This window comes from Entelurus aequoreus, linkage group LG25 (genome assembly GCF_033978785.1).
Source record: "Entelurus aequoreus isolate RoL-2023_Sb linkage group LG25, RoL_Eaeq_v1.1, whole genome shotgun sequence".
Lineage (NCBI taxonomy): Eukaryota > Metazoa > Chordata > Actinopteri > Syngnathiformes > Syngnathidae > Entelurus > Entelurus aequoreus.
In genome coordinates this window covers 38,950,915-38,972,080 of record NC_084755.1, presented here as the reverse complement: position 1 = coordinate 38,972,080, position 21,166 = coordinate 38,950,915, and the positions used below count along the sequence as shown (strand labels likewise).

The 21,166-nt window shown below is 38.2% G+C and overlaps 1 pseudogene; it reads left to right on the top strand.

Annotated features, from left to right (window-relative positions):
* Positions 1-21,166, top strand: part of LOC133642865 (ras-related protein Rab-37-like) — a 76,284-nt pseudogene that overhangs the window by 23,290 nt on the left and 31,828 nt on the right.

Below are 21,166 nucleotides of genomic sequence, written 5' to 3'. Positions count from 1 at the left end.
TTGTTTAAGTGTAATATTTGAAGCCAAGTAATTGGACCCTTAAATATGTCAATAATTCATAACAACGTTGATTTTAATTCATTATTTTTAGAGCAATGACATTTGATTAAAAAAAATATCCCACTAAGATTACCAGGGATCCAAAAGGGTCCCACTCATGAAAGTGTTAAAAATAAGTCATACTTTATTATTCTTTTACTTTCTTAACCTAAATCTCGAGATCAACTTCAGATTTATCCATCAATAATAGGTCTTTATTATTTTTCTATGGTTTCCTTTTACTTTTTGTTTCATGCCATTTTTTACATGGCGAAAACACAAAATTGTCAATATTTTTCCCCAAGTTTGTTTTTGTGTGTGTAATATTTGATGTGAAGTAATAGGAGCCTTAAGTAGGTTAATCATTCATAGCAACATTGATTTTAATTCATTATTATTTTTTGAGCAATGGCATTTAAAAACGAACATCCCACTAAGATTACCAGAGATCTAAAAGGGTCCCACTCAAAAAAGCGTTAAAAATAAGTCATACTTTATTATTTTTTTACTTTCTAAACTTAAATCTCTAAGTCAACTTCTGATCTGGCTGTCAAATATATATCATTATCATTTTTTTTTTTTTACATTTTTGTTAGTTTTATGCCATTTTTTTATATGGCAAAAATACAAAATATCCAATATTTTACCCATTTTGTTTAAGTGTAATATTTGAAGTGAAGTAATTGGAGCCTTAAAGGCCTACTGAAAGCCACTACTAGCGACCACGCAGTCTGATAGTTTATATATCAATGATGAAATCTTAACATTGCAACACATGCCAATACGGCCGGGTTAACTTATAAAGTGACATTTTAAATTTCCCGCTAAACTTCCGCTTGAAAAACTCCTTTGGATATGACGTATGCGCGTGACGTAACCAGTAGAACAGAGGTATGGCTCCCCCATTGAGGCCAATACAAAAAGCTCTGTTTTCATTTCATAATTCCACAGTATTGTGGACATCTGTGTTGGTGAATCTTTTGCAATTTGTTTAATGAACAATGGAGATTGCAAAGAAGAAAGTTGTAGGTGGGATCGGTGTATTAGCGGCTGGTTGTAGCAACACAACAAGAGGACTTACTTGGATGGCAGACGCGCTAGCCGATGCTAGCCAACGACCGCGTCTGTGATCGGGTGAAGTCCTTCGTCGCGCCGTCGATCGCTGGAACGCAGGTGAGCACGGGTGTTGATGACCAGATGAGGGCTGGCTGGCGTAGGTGGAGTGCTAATATTTTTATCATAGCTCTGTGAGGTCCGGTTGCTAAGTTGCTAAATTAGCTTCAGCGTCATTAGCAACAGCATTGTTAAGCTTTGCCAGGCTGAGATCTATTAACTGTGTAGTTACATGTACATGGTTTAATAGTATTGTTGATCTTCTGTCTATCCTTCCAGTCAGGGGTTTATTTATTTTGTTTCTATCTGCATTTGAGCCAGATGCTGTCACGTTAGCTCAGTAGCTAAAGAGCTTCGGCGATGTATTGTCGTGGAGATAAAAGTCACAGTGAATGTCCATTTCGCGTTCTCGACTCTCATTTTCAAGAGGATATAGTATCCCAGGTGGTTTAAAATACAAATCCGTGATCCACAATAGAAAAAGGAGAGAGTGTGGAATCCAATGAGACCTTGTACCTAAGTTACGGTCAGAGCGAAAAAAGATATGTCTTTCACTGCATTCTAGTCTGTCACTCTAACGTTCCTCATCCACGAATCTTTCATCCTCGCTCAAATTAATGGGGTAATCGTCGCTTTCTCGGTCCGAATCGCTCTAGCTGCGTTGAAAACAATAGGAAAATATGAGGAGGCGAACAACTGACTACGTCACGCTACTTCCGGTACAGGCAAGGCTTTTTTTTTAATCAGAGACCAAAAGTTGCAAACTTTATCGTCGATGTTCTCTACTAAATCCTTTCAGCAAAAATATGGCAATATCGCGAAATGATCAAGTATGACACACAGAATGGATCTGCTATCCCCGTTTAAATAAAAAAAAATTCATTTCAGTAGGCCTTTAAATGGGTCAATAATTCATAACAACATTGATTTTAATTCATTATTTATTTTGGAACAATGACATTAAAAAAAAATATCCCACGAAGATTCCCAGGGATCCAAAAGGGTCGCACACCAAAGTCTAGTGGAGCTGATGATGCCAAAGATGAGGTGCATCTTTACTTTGCATTTCCTGGAATTTAAATTAAAAATAAATAAAAAATACTACCGTATTTGTCGGACTGTAAGTCGCGGTTTTTTTCATGGTTTGGCCGGGGTTGCGACTTATACTCAGGAGCGACTTATGCGTGAAATGATTAACACATTAGCGTAAAATATCAAATAATATTATTTATCTCATTCACGTAAGAGACTAGACGTATAAGATTTCATGGGATTTAGCGATTAGGAGTGACAGATTGTTTGGTAAACGTATAGCATGTTCTATATCAGACCTGGGCATTCTGCGGCATCCGGCCCTTTGTGCGTCCCTGTCCGGCCCGCGTGAGGCCAATTATAAATTACAAAATAAATTTTAAAAAGTATCTATGTCGAGTGTGCAATACAACGGTGCTGCTTATGTTTTGAAAATCGTTATTTGTATTCCTTCCGTGTGGACGTATGCGCGTGCGTGATTGTGAGCGAATGTGAACAGCTGCAATCACAAATTACAAAATAAAGTTGAAAAAACATCTATGTCGTGCGCGCAATACAACTGTGCTGCTTTTATTTTGAAAAGTATTATTTATGGGCGTGTGTCCGTGTGTAACCTGCGAGTGAAGGTGCACGGCGACAAGTGATGCCCGGTTTACACCCGAGATGCTAAAAAGAGAAAAGTTGATGAAAAATGGCGTGTTTTCAACAAGGCATGGACTGCCAAGCAACGTTCCCTCTAAGGTGCGTGCCTGCGCAATTGCGCACTGCTAGCGTCTGCTGCGCGCAGCAAATATGCCGCGCACCAAATCAAATCCCATCTGAATTCTAAACAAAATAAACATATTTATTCTATGTAATTTTGCAATGCAACTTTGAGTGACAGTGACAACAAGCGGCCTTAACGGTGTTCGCCAACACCGTTCAATTGAACACCGTTCAATTATTGTAACGTCTATCGAGATGCTTCGAGGCCAGGAATTATATCGATCACTTTATTGAGCAAAACTGTTTATATTCGGACATAACCACACCAAAAACATGAGTAAAACACTTCTATCTGGAAAAACTAGTCATTTTCTGCCGTACAAACCAGGCCAAAACCAACTTGTCATCTGTCACCAACACGCATAGCACTAAACCACTGGTGCGTTTATGGCCACACAAAAAGTCGGACAACTCAAACACCACACAAAGTTACACTATGACTCCTCAGTCATACGTGTGCTTATTTTACTGTCATTTATTATTAATGTTAATTTATTTATATTAGTCATGGAATGCTGTTACACACACAATGTTGAAGTATTACTATTATTATTATTATTTATCTTACGGTATATATCAAAAATAATATTGAGCAACATTTAATTGAAATATTGTCGATGTGGCCCTCCAGCAGTGCTCGGGTTGCTCATGCGGCCCCCGGTAAAAATTAATTGCCCACCCCTGACCTTTATGTTATAGTTATTTGAATGACTCTTACCATAATATGTTACGTTAACATACCAGTTGGTTATTTATGCCTCATATAACGTACACTTATTCAGCCTGTTGTTCACTATTCTTTAGACATTTTAAATTGCCTTTCAAATGTCTATTCTTGCTGTTGGCTTTTATCAAATACATTTACACAAAAAATGCGACTTATACTCCAGTGCGACTTATATGTTTTTTCCTTCTTTATTATGCATTTTCGGCCGGTGAGACTTATACTCCGAAAAATAGGGTAAATAAAAAATACATTTAAAAAATGACAGCTGCTGACAGCAGTCTTGTTAGCATCAGTAGTACGTCTCTCGTCTCGTCTTTTTTATCATTGCTCATGTCAAAGGTTGACCAATACAGAGATGTGGTATTGATGATGCAAGAGTTAAAAGGGAAGTGCAGAGAAAAGTTGTTTTGCCAAAAAGCCGTGTTGTTAGCATTTTTCCCCCTTAAACTCAAAAACGTGAGTTCCGCTTGACGAATAACGTCATCCATCACCACAGTTATAGAAAATGAAACTAAAATAACACTTAAAATATGTGGAATATGCTATAAAATGTCATGAATTACATAGCCAGGCAGGATTGTAGATAAATGCAAACCAGCACGGCACAGCTCCCTGACTTAGTCGCTGGGTAATTGCACCTTTTCTTGTGTAATTATGCGCTCTTTTGTGTAATTATGCGCTCTTTTGTGTAATCATGCGCTTTGTTGTGTAATTATGCGCCCTGTTGTGTAGATCTGGGATACAGCCGGCCAGGAGAGATTCCGAAGCGTGACGCACGCCTACTACAGAGACGCACAGGGTAACCTTTTTTCTTTCTTTGACTTCCTCCTACTGTGTGTGTGTTCTTGTATTTATGCCCTTCTTGAGACATTGACAAGGAAAAGTACCTTCCATATGAGGACCGGTGAGCAGGTTAGGACCGAAATCATGGTCCCAATACGGAAAACCATTGCATCTAATAGTGAGCCAAATACTAGTCCGTGAACATTGCTCCAAAGTCAGGATTTTGAGCAAGTTAGGACCGAAATCATGGTCCCAATACGGAAAACCAATGCATCTAATAGTGAGCCAAACACTAGAGTCCGTGAACATTGCTCCAAAGTCAGGATTTTGAGCAAGTTAGGACCGAAGTCATGGTCCCAATACGGAAAACCATTGCATCTAATAGTGAGCCAAATACTAGTCCGTGAACATTGCTCCAAAGTCAGGATTTTGAGCAAGTTAGGACCGAAATCATGGTCCCAATACGGAAAACCATTGCATCTAATAGTGAGCCAAACACTAGAGTCCGTGAACATTGCTCCAAAGTCACGATTTTGAGCAAGTTAGGACCGAAGTCATGGTCCCAATACGGAAAACCATTGCATCTAATAGTGAGCCAAATACTAGTCCGTGAACATTGCTCCAAAGTCAGGATTTTGAGCAAGTTAGGACCGAAATCATGGTCCCAATACGGAAAACCATTGCATCTAATAGTGAGCCAAACACTAGAGTCCGTGAACATTGCTCCAAAGTCACGATTTTGAGCAAGTTAGGACCGAAGTCATGGTCCCAATATGGAAAACCATTGCATCTAATAGTGAGCCAAACACTAGAGTCCGTGAACATTGTTCCAAAGTCACGATTTTGAGCAAGTTAGGACCGAAGTCATGGTCCCAATACGGAAAACCATTGCATCTAATAGTGAGCCAAACACTAGAGTCCGTGAACATTGTTCCAAAGTCACGATTTTGAGCAAGTTAGGACCGAAGTCATGGTCCCAATACGGAAAACCATTGCATCTAATAGTGAGCCAAACACTAGAGTCCGTGAACATTGTTCCAAAGTCACGATTTTGAGCAAGTTAGGACCGAAGTCATGGTCCCAATACGGAAAACCATTGCATCTAATAGTGAGCCAAATACTAGAGTCCGTGAACATTGCTCCAAAGTCACGATTTTGAGCAAGTTAGGACCGAAATCATGGTCCCAATACGGAAAACCATTGCATCTAATAGTGAGCCAAACACTAGAGTCCGTGAACATTGCTCCAAAGTCACGATTTTGAGCAAGTTAGGACCGAAATCATGGTCCCAATACGGAAAACCATTGCGTCTAATAGTGAGCCAAATACTAGAGTCCGTGAACATTGCTCTAAAGTCACGATTTTGAGCAAGTTAGGACCGAAATCATGGTCCCAATACGGAAAGCTATTGCATCTAATAGTGAGCCAAACACTAGAGTCCGTGAACATTGCTCCAAAGTCACGATTTTGAGCAAGTTAGGACCGAAGTCATGGTCCCAATACGGAAAACCATTGCATCTAATAGTGAGCCAAATACTAGAGTCCGTGAACATTGCTCCAAAGTCACGATTTTGAGCAAGTTAGGACATAAATCATGGTCCCAATACGGAAAACCATTGCATCTAATAGTGAGCCAAATACTAGAGTCCGTGAATATTGCTCCAAAGTCAGGATTTTGAGCAAGTTAGGACATAAATCATGGTCCCAATACGGAAACCCATTGCATCTAATAGTGAGCCAAACACTAGAGTCCGTGAACATTGCTCCAAAGTCACGATTTTGAGCAAGTTAGGACCGAAGTCATGGTCCCAATACGGAAAACCATTGCATCTAATAGTGAGCCAAATACTAGTCCGTGAACATTGCTCCAAAGTCAGGATTTTGAGCAAGTTAGGATCGAAATCATGGTCCCAATACGGAAAACCATTGCATCTAATAGTGAGCCAAACACTAGAGTCCGTGAACATTGCTCCAAAGTCATGATTTTGAGCAAGTTAGGACCGAAGTCATGGTCCCAATATGGAAAACCATTGCATCTAATAGTGAGCCAAACACTAGAGTCCGTGAACATTGTTCCAAAGTCACGATTTTGAGCAAGTTAGGACCGAAGTCATGGTCCCAATACGGAAAACCATTGCATCTAATAGTGAGGCAAACACTAGAGTCCGTAAACATTGCTCCGAAGTCACGATTTTGAGCAAGTTAGGACCGAAATCATGGTCCCAATACGGAAAACCATTGCATCTAATAGTGAGCCAAACACTAGAGTCCGTGAACATTGTTCCAAAGTCACGATTTTGAGCAAGTTAGGACCGAAGTCATGGTCCCAATACGGAAAACCATTGCATCTAATAGTGAGCCAAATACTAGAGTCCGTGAACATTGCTCCAAAGTCACGATTTTGAGCAAGTTAGGACCGAAATCATGGTCCCAATACGGAAAACCATTGCATCTAATAGTGAGCCAAACACTAGAGTCCGTGAACATTGCTCCAAAGTCACGATTTTGAGCAAGTTAGGACCGAAATCATGGTCCCAATACGGAAAACCATTGCGTCTAATAGTGAGCCAAATACTAGAGTCCGTGAACATTGCTCTAAAGTCACGATTTTGAGCAAGTTAGGACCGAAATCATGGTCCCAATACGGAAAGCTATTGCATCTAATAGTGAGCCAAACACTAGAGTCCGTGAACATTGCTGCAAAGTCACGATTTTGAGCAAGTTAGGACCGAAGTCATGGTCCCAATACGGAAAACCATTGCATCTAATAGTGAGCCAAATACTAGAGTCCGTGAACATTGCTCCAAAGTCACGATTTTGAGCAAGTTAGGACATAAATCATGGTCCCAATACGGAAAACCATTGCATCTAATAGTGAGCCAAATACTAGAGTCCGTGAATATTGCTCCAAAGTCAGGATTTTGAGCAAGTTAGGACATAAATCATGGTCCCAATACGGAAACCCATTGCATCTAATAGTGAGCCAAACACTAGAGTCCGTGAACATTGCTCCAAAGTCACGATTTTGAGCAAGTTAGGACATAAATCATGGTCCCAATACGGAAAACCATTGCATCTAATAGTGAGCCAAATACTAGAGTCCGTGAATATTGCTCCAAAGTCAGGATTTTGAGCAAGTTAGGACCGAAATCATGGTCTCAATACAGAAAACCATTGCATCTAATAGTGAGCCAAATACTAGAGTCCGTGGACATTGCTCCGAAGTCACGATTTTGAGCAAGTTAGGACCGAAATCATGGTCCCAATACGGAAAACCATTGCATCTAATAGTGAGCCAAACACTAGAGTCTGTGAACATTGCTCCAAAGTCACGATTTTGAGCAAGTTAGGACATAAATCATGGTCCCAATACGGAAAACCATTGCATCTAATAGTGAGCCAAATACTAAAGTCCGTGAACATTGCTCCAAAGTCAGGATTTTTTTGTTGATTTAATGTGCATACAACAGCAAACACTGACAGGTGCAAAGGCAGCAATATATGATCAAACAAGACGGCAGCTAAAGAAGGACTTTCCTTATTCATCCCTGAAAAAACCCGCCAGGTGAACGGCTGATTTTACGACTTCTGGTGCTGACGTAAGACAACCCGCGTCCCGTATGTGACCACAGGATGAACAACTACACTACGCTACTAAGACTATTGTGGCCATTAACAGTTAGCTTCTACAGCTGGGTTGCCCAAAGTGCGGCACAGGGGCCAACTACAAGGAGCTAACGCAACAACATTTTGTTCTTATCTACTGTAAAGTTTAAATTTGAATGACAATAAAAGGAAGTCTAAGTCTAGTCTGTGGTCTGTGACTCGCGTGTCATCGGCCTTAAGCACATTACAAAAAACAACAAATAGAGATCTCATTTGCGCACCTGGTGGTGAAATCTATTAAAATTAGGGCGGTCCCAAAAAGGAGAGATCTTTCAAATGGACTGTCGATTTTAAAAGGGCTCCCCCCTCTGGCCAACATAAGTGTGTGTAAGAAATTGAAGTACGCCCCCTTTGGCCAAATAAAATAAATATGTAAAAAACCCAAAAGCAGTGAAGTTGTCAGGTTGTGTAAATGGTCAATAAAAATAGAATACAACAAATCCTTTTCAACTTATATTCAATTGAATAGACTGCAAAGACAAGATATTTCATGTTCACACAGAGAAACTTCATTTTCTTTTGCAAATAATCGTTAACTTACAATTTAATGGCAGCAACACATTGCAAAAAAGGCATTTTTACCTGTGTGTTACATGGCCTTTCCTTTGAACAACACTCAGTAAAGGTTTGGGAACTGAGGAGACACATTTTTTAAGTGGAATTCTTTCCCATTCTTGCTTGATGTACAGCTTAAGTTGTTCAACAGTCTCCCTTCTCATATTTGAAGCCTTCACACATTTTCAACGTCTGGACTACAGGCAGGCCAGTCTAGTACCCGCACTCTTTTACTATGAAGCCACGTTGTTGTAACACCTGGCTTGGCATTGTTTTGCTGAAATAAGCAGGGGCGTCCATGATAACGTTGCTTGGATGGCAACATATGTTGCTCCAAAAGCTGTATGTACCTTTCAGCATTAATGGTGCCTTCACAGATGTGTAAGTTACCCATGTCTTGGCCACTAATACACCCCCATACCATCACACATGCTGCCTTTTACACTTTCACCCTAGAACAGTCCGGATTGGTTCTTTTCCTCTTTGGTCCAGAGAACACCACGTCCACAGTTTCCACTGGTTTTGGGGTTTGTATATAGAGACATACTGTGAAGTAAATAATGAAGATGAAAAAATAATTGCAAATAATTTTTTTTTTAAATAACTAAAAGCTTACCTTTTTTAGATTTGCATAGTATGTATATATTATTAATGTTGTAAATATAAATCTGTATATATCTAGAAATTGTGGTCCTAAAGAGGTGGCCATTTTTCGCAGGTCTCAAGAAGGTAACAAATACAAGAGTGTGTGTGTGTGTGTGTGTGTGTGTGTGTGTGTGTGTGTGTGTGTGTGTGTGTGTGTGTGTGTGTGTGTGTGTGTGTGTGTGTGTGTGTGTGTGTGTGTGTGTGTGTGTGTGTGTGTGTGTGTGTGTGTGTGTGTGTGTGTGTGTGTTGTGATTGATGTGGGATTAAAGTGCTCCTGTTTTCTTCCAGCATTGCTGCTGCTCTATGACATCACCAGCAAGCCATCCTTCGACAACATCAGGGTGAGACTCCGCCCTCCTTTTCATTTTTTACTTCCTTCTACAGCGCGACACACCTTCGCCAACGACTCGAGTCTATAATAAAGTCAGACTCAGAGTAGTGATGTCACTGCGTGGAAATGTGGCTTATGGAATGTTTACGATGGAAACACAACAAAAAATACAACTAGATCAGGCAATTCCTGGAGGAATTGCGTGTGAATGCTCCAATGCTGAAGTTGACGTGAAAGGCTGACAGAATGTAGTATGAATGTAAGAATAGTTTGAATGTTGAAGAGTTTGATTTTCCAGGAAAATTGGATTTTGGTTTGTAAGTTGGGAAAGTGTTAGTTGGAATGTCCAGGATGAGTGGAATGTGTTGATGTTGGAATGGTTTGAATCAGTTGAAAAATGTGGGAATTGTGCAACTTCAAAAAATGTCCCATACATTTCAATGGGATCTTCCTGGAAATTTTGGGGAAAAGATCATTATTTTTAAATCTATTAGGAACATGAGTTGTTTGGTGTTGGAATTGTTTAAACTGGTCAAGAAATGTTAAAGTAGTAATAGTAGTAACAGTTTTTTAATTGAGAAATTGTATTACGGAATTCTGGGAAAACCGTGAATTTTCCTTTTTTTTTGTTTTTTTTTGTCCTGACTAAGAGGAATGTTTCGACAGTGGAACGGTTGAAATGGGTTGAAAAATGTGAAGGGAGTTATCGCAGTGAAAAAGGTTTGAAATAAGGTTAGAAAAAAACAGGAATTCCTGGAAATTTGTTGAACGTGGAAAAATGTTTGAATTGTGTTGAAGGTGGAATGGTTTGAATCGGTTGAAAAATGTGCGAATTGTGGACGTTTGAACAATGCATAATTCATTTTGAACGGGGAAAATGTCCCTAAAAACTGGGAATTTTAGGAAATCCGGGAATTTTTTGGGGAATTAATGAAGTAGAGCATACAATTCCTGAACAAGCTGAATATCGGATAAAAAAAATGTGGGAGTTGTGGAACTTTGCAAAATGTCCCATTCTTTTCAATGGGAATTTCATAAAAATTTGGGAATTTCATAAAAATTTGGGAATTTCATAGAAATTTGGGAATTTCAAAGAAATTTGGGAATTTTTGGGAAAATGCTAAAAAAAAATGTTAATGTTCTGAATGAGTTGGTTGTTTTTGGAATTTTTCAAATCGGTCGAGAAATGTTGATGTAGTAACATTTTTAATTGAGAAATGGTATTAAGGAATTCCTGGAATTTTGGGAAAACCGGGATTTTTTGGGAATTAATGAAGTAGAGCACACAATTCCTGAACAGGCTGAATATTTTGAAGTTGGAACGGTTTGAATCAGTTAAAAAATGTGGGAATTGTGCAACTTCAAAAAATGTCCCATACATTTCAATGGGATATTCCTGGAAATTTTGGGAAAAAGAATTATTTTGAAATCTATTAGGAACATGAGTTGTTTGGTGTTGGAATTGTTTAAATTGGTCAAGAAATGTTAAAGTAGTGACAGTTTTTTAATTGAGAAATTGTATTACGGAATTTCGGGAAAACCGTGAATTTTCCTTTTTTTTTTTTTTTTTTGTCCTGACTAAGAGGAATGTTTCGACAGTGGAACAGTTGAAATGGGTTGAAAAATGTGAAGGGAGTTATCGCAGTGAAAAAGGTTTGAAATAAGGTTAGAAAAAAACAGGAATTCCTGGAAATTTGTTGAACGTGGAAAAATGGTTGTTTGAATTGTGTTGAAGGTGGAATGGTCTGAATCGGTTGAAAAATGTGCGAATTGTGGACGTTTGAACAATGGGATAATTCATTTTGAACGGGGAAAATGTCCCTAAAAACTGGGAATTTTAGGAAATCCGGGAATTTTTTGGGAATTAATGAAGTAGAGCACACAATTCCTGAACAAGCTGAATATCGGATAAAAAAATGTGGGAGTTGTGGAACTTTGCAAAATGTCCCATTCTTTTCAATGGGAATTTCATAGAAATTTGGGAATTTCATAGAAATTTGGGAATTTCATAGAAATTTGGGAATTTTTTGGGAAAATGCTAAAAAAAAAAATTAATGTTCTGAATGAGTTGGTTGTTTTTGGAATTTTTCAAATCGGTCGAGAAATGTTGATATAGTAACATTCTTAATTGAGAAATGGTATTAAGGAATTCCTGGAGTTTTGGGAAAACCGGGATTTTTTTGGGAATTAATGAAGTAGAGCACACAATTCCTGAACAGGCTGAATATTTTGAAGTTGGAGTGGTTTGAATCAGATAAAAAAAAATGTGGGAGTTGTGGAACTTTGCAAAATGTCCCATTCTTTTCAATGGGAATTTCATTGAAATTTGGGAATTTCATAGAAATTTGGAAATTTCAAAGAAATTTGGGAATTTTTGGGAAAATGCTAAAAAAAAATGTTAATGTTCTAAATGAGTTGGTTGTTTTTGGAATTTTTCAATTCGGTCGAGAAATGTTGATGTAGTAACATTTTTAATTGACAAATGATATTAAGGAATTCCTGGAATTTTGGGAAAACCGGGATTTTTTTGGGAATTAATGAAGTAGAGCACACAATTCCTGAACAGGCTGAATATTTTGAAGTTGGAACGGTTTGAATCAGATAAAAAAAAATGTGGGAGATGTGGAACTTTGCAAAATGTCCCATTCTTTTCAATGGGAATTTCGGGAAAAGCGGGAATTTTTGGGAAAATGCTATACAAAATATATGTTCTGATGAGTTGGTGTTGGAATTTTCAAATCGGCCGAGAAATGTTGAAGTAGTAACAATTTTAATTGAGAAATGGTATAAAGGAATTCCTGGAATTTGGGAAAACCGGGAATTTTTCCAGTTAAAAAAACAAATTCGTTTTTTGTCCTACTCAAGAGGAATGTTTTGACAGTGGAAAGGCTGAAGTGGGTTGAAAAATGTGGGAGGAGTAGTCGACAGAAAAAAGGGTGAATAGGGTTTGGAAACTGGGAATTCCTGGAATTTTTTTTAACTTGGAAAAATTGTACTTTGAAGTTCCAGGATGAGTGGAATGTGTTGAAGGTGGAATAGTTTGCAAAAAGTAGAAAAATGTGCGAATTGTGGAAGTTTGAAAAATGGATAATTCATTTTGAATGGGGAAAATGTCCCTAAAAACTGGGAATTCTAGGAAATCCGAGATTTTATTTTTTAATTGTTGAAGGAGAGCACACAATTCCTGAACAGGCTGAATATTTTGAAGTTGGAAGGGTTTGAATCGGATGAAAAAAAAATGTGGGAGTTGTGGAACTTTGCAAAATGTCCCATTCTTTTCAATGGGAATTTCATAGAAATTTGGGAATTTTTTGGGAAAATGCTAAAAAAATGTTAATGTTCTGAATGAGTTGGTTGTTTTTGGAATTTTTCAAATCGGTCGAGGAATGTTGATGTAGTAACATTTTTAATTGAGAAATGGTATTAAGGAATTCCTGGAATTTTGGGAAAACCGGATTTTTTTTGGGAATTAATGAAGTAGAGCACACAATTCCTGAACAGGCTGAATATTTTGAAGTTGGAACGGTTTGAATCAGATAAAAAAATGTGGGAGTTGTGGAACTTTGCAAAATGTCCCATTCTTTTCAATGGGAATTTCATAGAAATTTGGGAATTTCATAGAATTTGGAAATTTCAAAGAAATTTGGGAATTTTTTGGGAAAATGCTAAAAAAAAAATGTTAATGTTCTAAATGAGTTGGTTGTTTTTGGAATTTTTCAATTCGGTCGAGAAATGTTGATGTAGTAACATTTTTAATTGAGAAATGGTATTAAGGAATTCCTGGAATTTTGGGAAAACCGATATTTTTTTGGGAATTAATGAAGTAGAGCACACAATTCCTGAACAGGCTGAATATTTTGAAGTTGGAACGGTTTGAATCAGATAACAAAAAAATGTGGGAGTTGTGGAACTTTGCAAATGTCCCATTCTTTTCAATGGGAATTTCATAGAAATTTTGGAATTTCGGGAAAAGCGGGAATTTTTTGGGAAAATGCTAAAAAATGTTAATGTTCTGAATGAGTTGGTGTTGAAATTTTTCAAATCGGTCGAGAAATGTTGTAGTAACCATTTTAATTGAGAAATGGTATTAAGGAATTCCTGGAATTTCGGGAAAACCGGGAATTTTTCCAGTTAAAAAAAAAACCTTCGTTTTTTCCTGATTAAGAGGAATGTTTTGACGGTGGAACGGTTGAAGTGGGTTGAAAAATGTGGAAGAAGTTATCGCACTGAAAAAGGTTGGAAATAAGGTTAGAAAAAAACAGGAATTCCTGGAAATGTGTTGAACGTGGAACAATGGTTGTTTGAATTTCCAGGATGAGTTGAATATGTCAATGGTGGAATGGTTTGAATCGGTTGAAAAATGTGAGAATTTTTGGAAATTTGGGAAAAATGGGAATTCTTTTTAAATCTATTAGGAGCATGAATGGGTTGGTGTTGGAATTGTTTAAATCGGTCAAGAATGTTGAAGTAGTAACTTTTTTAATTGAGAAATTGTGTTATGGAATTTCGGGAAAACCGGGAATTTTGCAAGTTCCTAAACCTTATTGTTTTTTTGTCTTGACTAAGAGAAATGTTTTGACTGTGGATGAGTTGTATATGTCGAAGGTGGAATGGCTTGAATCAGTTGAAAAATGTGAGAATTGTGGAAGTTTGAAAAATGGATCATTCATTTTGAGTAGGGAAAATGTCCCTAAAAACTGGGAATTCTAGGAAATCTGGGAATTTGTTTGAATTATTGAAGGAGAGCACACAATTCCTGAACAGGCTGAATATTTTGAAGTTGGAAGGGTTTGAATTGGATAAAAAAAATGTGGGAGTTGTGGAACTTTGCAAAATGTCCCATTCTTTTCAATGGGAATTTCATAAAAATTTGGGAATTTCGGGAAACGCTGGAATTTTTGGGAAAATGCTAAACAAAATATATGTTCTGAATGAGTCGGTGTTGGAATTTTTCAAATCGGCCGAGAAATGTTGAAGTAGTAACAATTTTAATTGAGAAATGGTATAAAGGAATTCCTGGAATTTTGGGAAAACCGGGAATTTTTCCAGTTAAAAAAAACTACTTAGTTTTTTCCTGATTAAGAGGAATGTTTTGACGGTAGAACGGCTGAAATAGGGTTTGGAAAACTGGGAATTCCTGGAATTGTTTTGAACTTGGAAAAATGATACTTTGAACTTCCAGGATGAGTGGAATGTGTTGAAGGTGGAATGGTTTGCAAAAAGTAGAAAAATGTGCGAATTGTGGAAGTTTGAAAAATGGATAATTCATTTTGAATGGGGAAAATGTCCCTAAAAACTGGGAATTCTAGGAAATCCGAGATTTTATTTTTTAATTGTTGAAGGAGAGCACACAATTCCTGAACAGACGGAATATTTTGAAGTTGGAACGGTTTGAATCGGATTTTAAAAAATGTGGGAGTTGTAGAACTTTGCAAAATGTCCCATTCTTTTCAATGGGAATTTCATAGAAATGTTGGAATTTCGGGAAAAGCGGGAATTTTTTGGGAAAATGCTAAAAAAATTCTGAATGAGTTAGTGTTGGAATTTTTCAAATTGGCCGAGAAATGTTGAAGTAGTAACCATTTTAATTGAGAAATGGTATTAAGGAATTCCTGGAATTTCGGGTAAAACCGGGAATTTTTCCAGTTAAAAAAAAAAAATTCGTTTTTTCCTGATTAAGAGGAATGTTTTGACGGTAGAACGGCTGAAGTGGGTTGAAAAATGTTGGAGGGGTTGTCGACAGAAAAAAGGGTGAAAATAGGGTTCGGAAAACTGGGAATTCCTGGAATTGTTTTGAACTTGGAAAAATGATACTTTGAACTTCCAGGATGAGTGGAATATGTTGAAATTTGGGAATTTCGGTAAAAGCGGGATATTTTTTTTTGAAAATGCTCATTTTTTTTAATGTTCTGAATGAGTCGGTTGAGAAATGTTGATGTAGTAACATTTTTAATTGAGAAATGGTATTGAGGATTCCTGGAATTTCGGGAAAACCGGGAATTTTTTCCAGTTGAAAAAACAACTTAGTTTTTTGTCCTGATCAAGAGGAATGTTTTGACAGTGGAACGGTTGAAGTGGGTTGAAAAATGTGGGAGGAGTAGTCGACAGGAAAAAACTGGGAATTCCTGGAATTTTTTTGAACTTGGAAAAATGATAGTTTGAATGTCCAGGATGAGTGGAATGTGTTGAAGGTGGAATGGTTTGAATTGGTTGAAAAATGTGGAAATGGTTGACAATTGAAAAAAGGCTAATTCATTTTGAATGGCGAAAAATTTGATTTCGGGGAAATTTGGGAATTTTTGGAATTTGTCAAGGGAGAGCCCGCGTTTTCCGAATAGGCTGAACAGTTAGAAGTTGGAACAGTTTGATATCGGGTGAAAAATGTGTAAGGTAGAGCGTGACAAAATCTTGAGAAGAAGAAGAATAATAAATAGATGAATTTTGGTGTAGAAAACTAAATGTGTGAATAGAATAGAGTTTTATTGTCATTATTACAGTGAACTGGTTCAAAGAACAACAACAGATCCCCTAAAGTGCATACACAATAATATAGTAATATAAATAGTAAAAAAGATTATATATATATCTATATATATATGAATATATCCACACACATGCATATATCCATACTAGAGATGTCCGATAATATCGGACTGCCCGATATTATAGGCCGATAAATGCTTAAGATGTAAAATCGGAAATTATCGGTATCGGTTTCACAAAAAGTAAAATGCATGACTTTTTAAAAAGGCCGCTGTGTACATGGACGTAGGAGAGAAGTACAGAGCCCCAATAAACCTTAAAGGCACTGCCTTCTGCGTGCCGGCCCAATCACACAATATCTACGGCTTTTCACACACACAAGTGACTGCAAGGCATACTTGGTCAACAGCACATACAGGTCACACTGAGGGCGGCCGTATAAACAACTTTAACACTGTTACAAATATGCGCCGCACTGTGAAGCCACACCAAACAAGAATGACAAACACATTTCGGGAGAACACAACATAAACACTACAGAACAAATACCCAGAATCCCTTGCAGCACTACTCTTCCGGGACGCTACAATACACACACCCCGGCTACCTCCCACACCTCAACCCCGCCCACCTCAACCTCCTCATGCTCTCTCCAAGCTGCTGTTTTGAGGCATGTTTAAAAAAAAAAAAAGCACTTTGTGACTTCAATAATAAATATGGCAGTGCCAGTGTTGGCACTTTTTTTTTTCCATAACTTGAGTTGATTTATTTTGGGAAAACCTTGTTACATTGTTTTAATGCATCCAGCGGGGCATCACAACAACATAATAATGTGTTCATATTCCACCACTGTATATATCGGTATCGCTTGATATCGGAATCGGTAATTGAAGAGTTGGACAATATCGGATATCGAGCAAAAAAGCCATTATCGGACATCTCTAATCCATACATATGCATACATATACATATACACATACATGCATATACATACATATATATATATATACATATATATTGTACATACATATATACTGTATATATACACATATACATATATACATACATATACATACATATATAGTGATTTTGGAGCCTTCACGACAATTAAAGTAATATTTGTGTGAGTATTTCTTTCTGCTCCACATATTATAAGTGAGACTAGTGATGGTTTCATTGATAAAAACCTCAAGTCTTTAAAAAAAAAAGACGTCTCCTGTACAAACCAGGACTCCATCTTGGTATTGTTGAGGAGCTGTCGTGAAGGTTGTGCCCTTCCTGCATCTCTGTGAAGATGAGGAGCAGTCCAAGTGTGCTTCTGAACGCTCTCTTGTCTTGCTGTCCTTAAAGGCTTGGCTCAACGAGATCCACGACTTCGCCCAGAAGGATGTGGTCATTATGTGTGCTGGGCAACAAGGTGAGCGAAGCTTCTTTTTATTTTGAAAAACCCGGCATAATAATCACCTTGGTTATGCATTGCCTCACGTCACGTCATAATCCTCCTCGTCAAGCGTGTTCTGGCATGAAGCCATTTTGCCTCACAGACCCCCTCGGTGATTTGAAAGTCTCCTTCCCGTCATAACTCATCTGTCAGGAGGCGCCCTCTGGTGGCGGGGAGAGGACTCTCTTCTCCGGGGTCATGGCCCGCAGTCTGCAGGGAGCTCTGGAACATCCTCTTATCTGCAGACTGGCTGGCAGATAAGAGGATGTTTGGAGTGCGTACGACTTGGAGCACTGTCCGTCTGTGACCTTTCACCTCTTTTCTGTCTGCTGCTTACAAGTCGGACATGGCCGCCGAGAGGGTGGTGAAGACCGAGGACGGGGAGAAGCTGGCCAAGGTATTGTGGGACTACATTTGACTTTTTTCACATCCCCCAAATTGAAATACGATTGAAATATTTTCTGGACTATATAAGCCACACACACTCACTTTTTACAAAAGCCAAAGCAGTGAAGTTGTCACGTTGTGTAAATGGTAAATAAAAAGAGAATACAACAAATCCTTTTCAACTTATATTCAATGGAATAGACTGCAAAGACAAGATATTTCATGTTCACACTGAGAAACTTCTTTTTTTTTTGCAAATAATTATTAACTTGGAATTTAATGGCAGCAACACATTGCAAAAAAGGCATTTTTTACCAGTGTGTTACATGGCCTTTCCTTTTAACAACACTCAGTAAAGGTTTGGGAAGTGAGGAGACACATTTTTGAAGTGGAATTCTTTCCCATTCTTGCTTGATGTACAGCTTAAGTTGTTCAACAGTCTCCCTTCTCATATTTTAGCTGCCACACATTTTCAATGTCTGGACTACACGCAGGCCAGTCTAGTACCCCGCACTCTTTTACTATGAAGCCACGCTGTTGTAACACCTGGCTTTGGCATTGTCTTGCGGAAATAAGCAGGGGGCGTCCATGTAACGTTGCTTGGATGGCAACATATGTTGCTCCAAAAGCTGTATGTACCTTTCAGCATTAATGGTGCCTTCACAGATGTGTAAGTTACCCATGTCATTGGCCACTAATACACCCCCATACCATCACACATGCTGCCTTTTACACTTTCACCCTAGAACAATCCGGATGGTTCTTTTCCTCTTTCGTCCGGAGAACACGACGTCCACAGTTTCCAAAACAATTTAAAATGTGGACTCGTCAGACCACAGAACACTTTTCCACTTTGCATCAGTCCATCTTAGATGAGCTCGGGTCCAGCGAAGCCAGCGGCGTTTCTGGGGTGTTGTTGATAAATGGCTTTCGATTTGCATAGTAGAGTTTTTAACTTGCACTTACAGATGTAGCGACCAACTGTAGTTACTGACAGTGGTTTTCTGAAGTGTTCCTGAGCCCATGTGGTGATATCCTTTACACACTGATGTGGCTTTTTGATGTAGTACCGCCTAAGGGATCCAAGGTCACTGGCTTAGCTGCTTACGTGCAGTGATTTCTCCAGATTCTCTGAACCTTTTGATTGATATTACGGAGCGTAGATGGTGAAGATCCCTAAAATCCTTGCTAATAGCTGCTTGAGAAATGTTGTTCTTAAACAATTTGCTCAGGCATTTGTTGACAAGTGGTGACCCCTCGCCCCGTCCTTTGTTTGGTGAACGACTGAGCATTTCATGGAAGCTGCTTTTATACCCAATCATGGCACCCACCTGTTCCCGAATTAGCCTGTTCACCTGTGGGATGTTCCAAATAAGTCTTTGATGAGCATTTCCTCAACTTTCTCACTCTTTTTTGCCACTTGTGCCAGCTTTTTTGAAACATGTTGCAGGCCATCAAATTCCAAATGAGCTAATAGTTTGCAAAAAATAACAACGTTTTCCAGTTGGAACAATGAATATCTTGTCTTTGCAGTCTATTCAATTGAATATAAGTTGAAAAGGATTTGTTGTATTCTCTTTTTATTTACCATTTACACAACGTGACAACTTCACTGCTTTTGGGGTTTGTAAGTTAATACTAACACAAACACACATAGTAGCTAATGCTAAGGACACTAGCTTGATTACATTACGACAGCACGTACAAATATGCATGAAAATACTCCTACAGACATCACCATACTTGCCAACCTTGAGACCTCCGATACCGGGAGGTGGGGGGTGTGGTCGGGGGTGGTGGCGGGGGGCTTGGTTTAAGAGGGGAATATATTTAAACTAGAATTCACCAACTCCAGTATTTCATATATATACATATATATATATAGTATATATACACTACCGTTCAAAAAGTTTGGGGTCACCCAAACAATTTTGTGGACTAGCCTTCATTTCTTATGAACAACAGAATATATTGTCGCGGTTTCAGATGAAAGTTCTCTTTTTCTGGCCATTTTGAGCGTTTAATTGAGCCCACAAATGTGATGCTCCAGAAACTCAATCTGCTCAAAGGAAGGTCAGTTTTGTAGCTTCTGTAACGAGCTAAAGTGTTTTCAGATGTGTGAACATGATTGCACAAGGGTTTTCTAATCATCAATTAGCCTTCTGAGCCAATGAGCAAACACATTGTACCATTAGAACACTGGAGTGATAGTTGCTGGAAATGGGCCTCTATACACCTATGTAGATATTGCAGCAAAAAGCAGACATTTGCAGCTAGAATAGTCATTTACCACATTAGCAATGTATAGAGTGTATTTCTTTAAAGTTAAGACTAGTTTAAAGTTATCTTCACTGAAAAATAAGGACATTTTAATGTGACCCCAAACTTTTGAACGGTAGTGTATATATATATATATATATATATATATATGTATATATATATTATGTATGTATGTATGTATGTATGTATGTATGAAATACTTGACTTTCAGTGAATTCTAGCTATATATATATATATATATATGTATGTATGTATGTATGTATGTATGTATGTATGTATGTATGTATGAAATACTTGACTTTCAGTGAATTCTAGCTATATATATATATATATATATATATATATATATATTATATATATATATATATATATTTTATTATACATATAAATAATAGAAATACTTGAATTTCATGATGGCAGTTTTGTCCTGTTTAAGAAACCCACATAAGAAACCAAGAACTCGCCCTCGATCATTCTACAGTTATGACGTCATTGGGCGGGCAAGCTGTTTATATTGCGGGAAAGCAGACGTGAGAACAGGCTGTCCCCACTCAGGTCCGCATTGAACTGGAGGGGGCGTGGCCTCCAGCTCCGGCTGAATACCGGGAGTTTGTCGGGAGAACATTTCTGCCGGGAGGTTATCGGGAGAGGCGCTGAATACCGGTAGTCTCCCGCTAAAAGCGGGAGGGTTGGCAAGTATGGACATCACACATGGGACGCTTTAGTGAGTAAGAATTGTTGTAGTTATATTGTAAAACGTTGCTCAGAGGGATGAATGAAGAAACGCTATGGACGGCCAGAAGACTGAATGGCCCTTCTGCTTCCGGCTGAAAGCACTCGTCTAAACAGAAGGGCAATGCAGCATCTGCAGTGAGCGAACTCGTCCAAAAGATGGCGCCATAGCACAGACAGTAGTTCA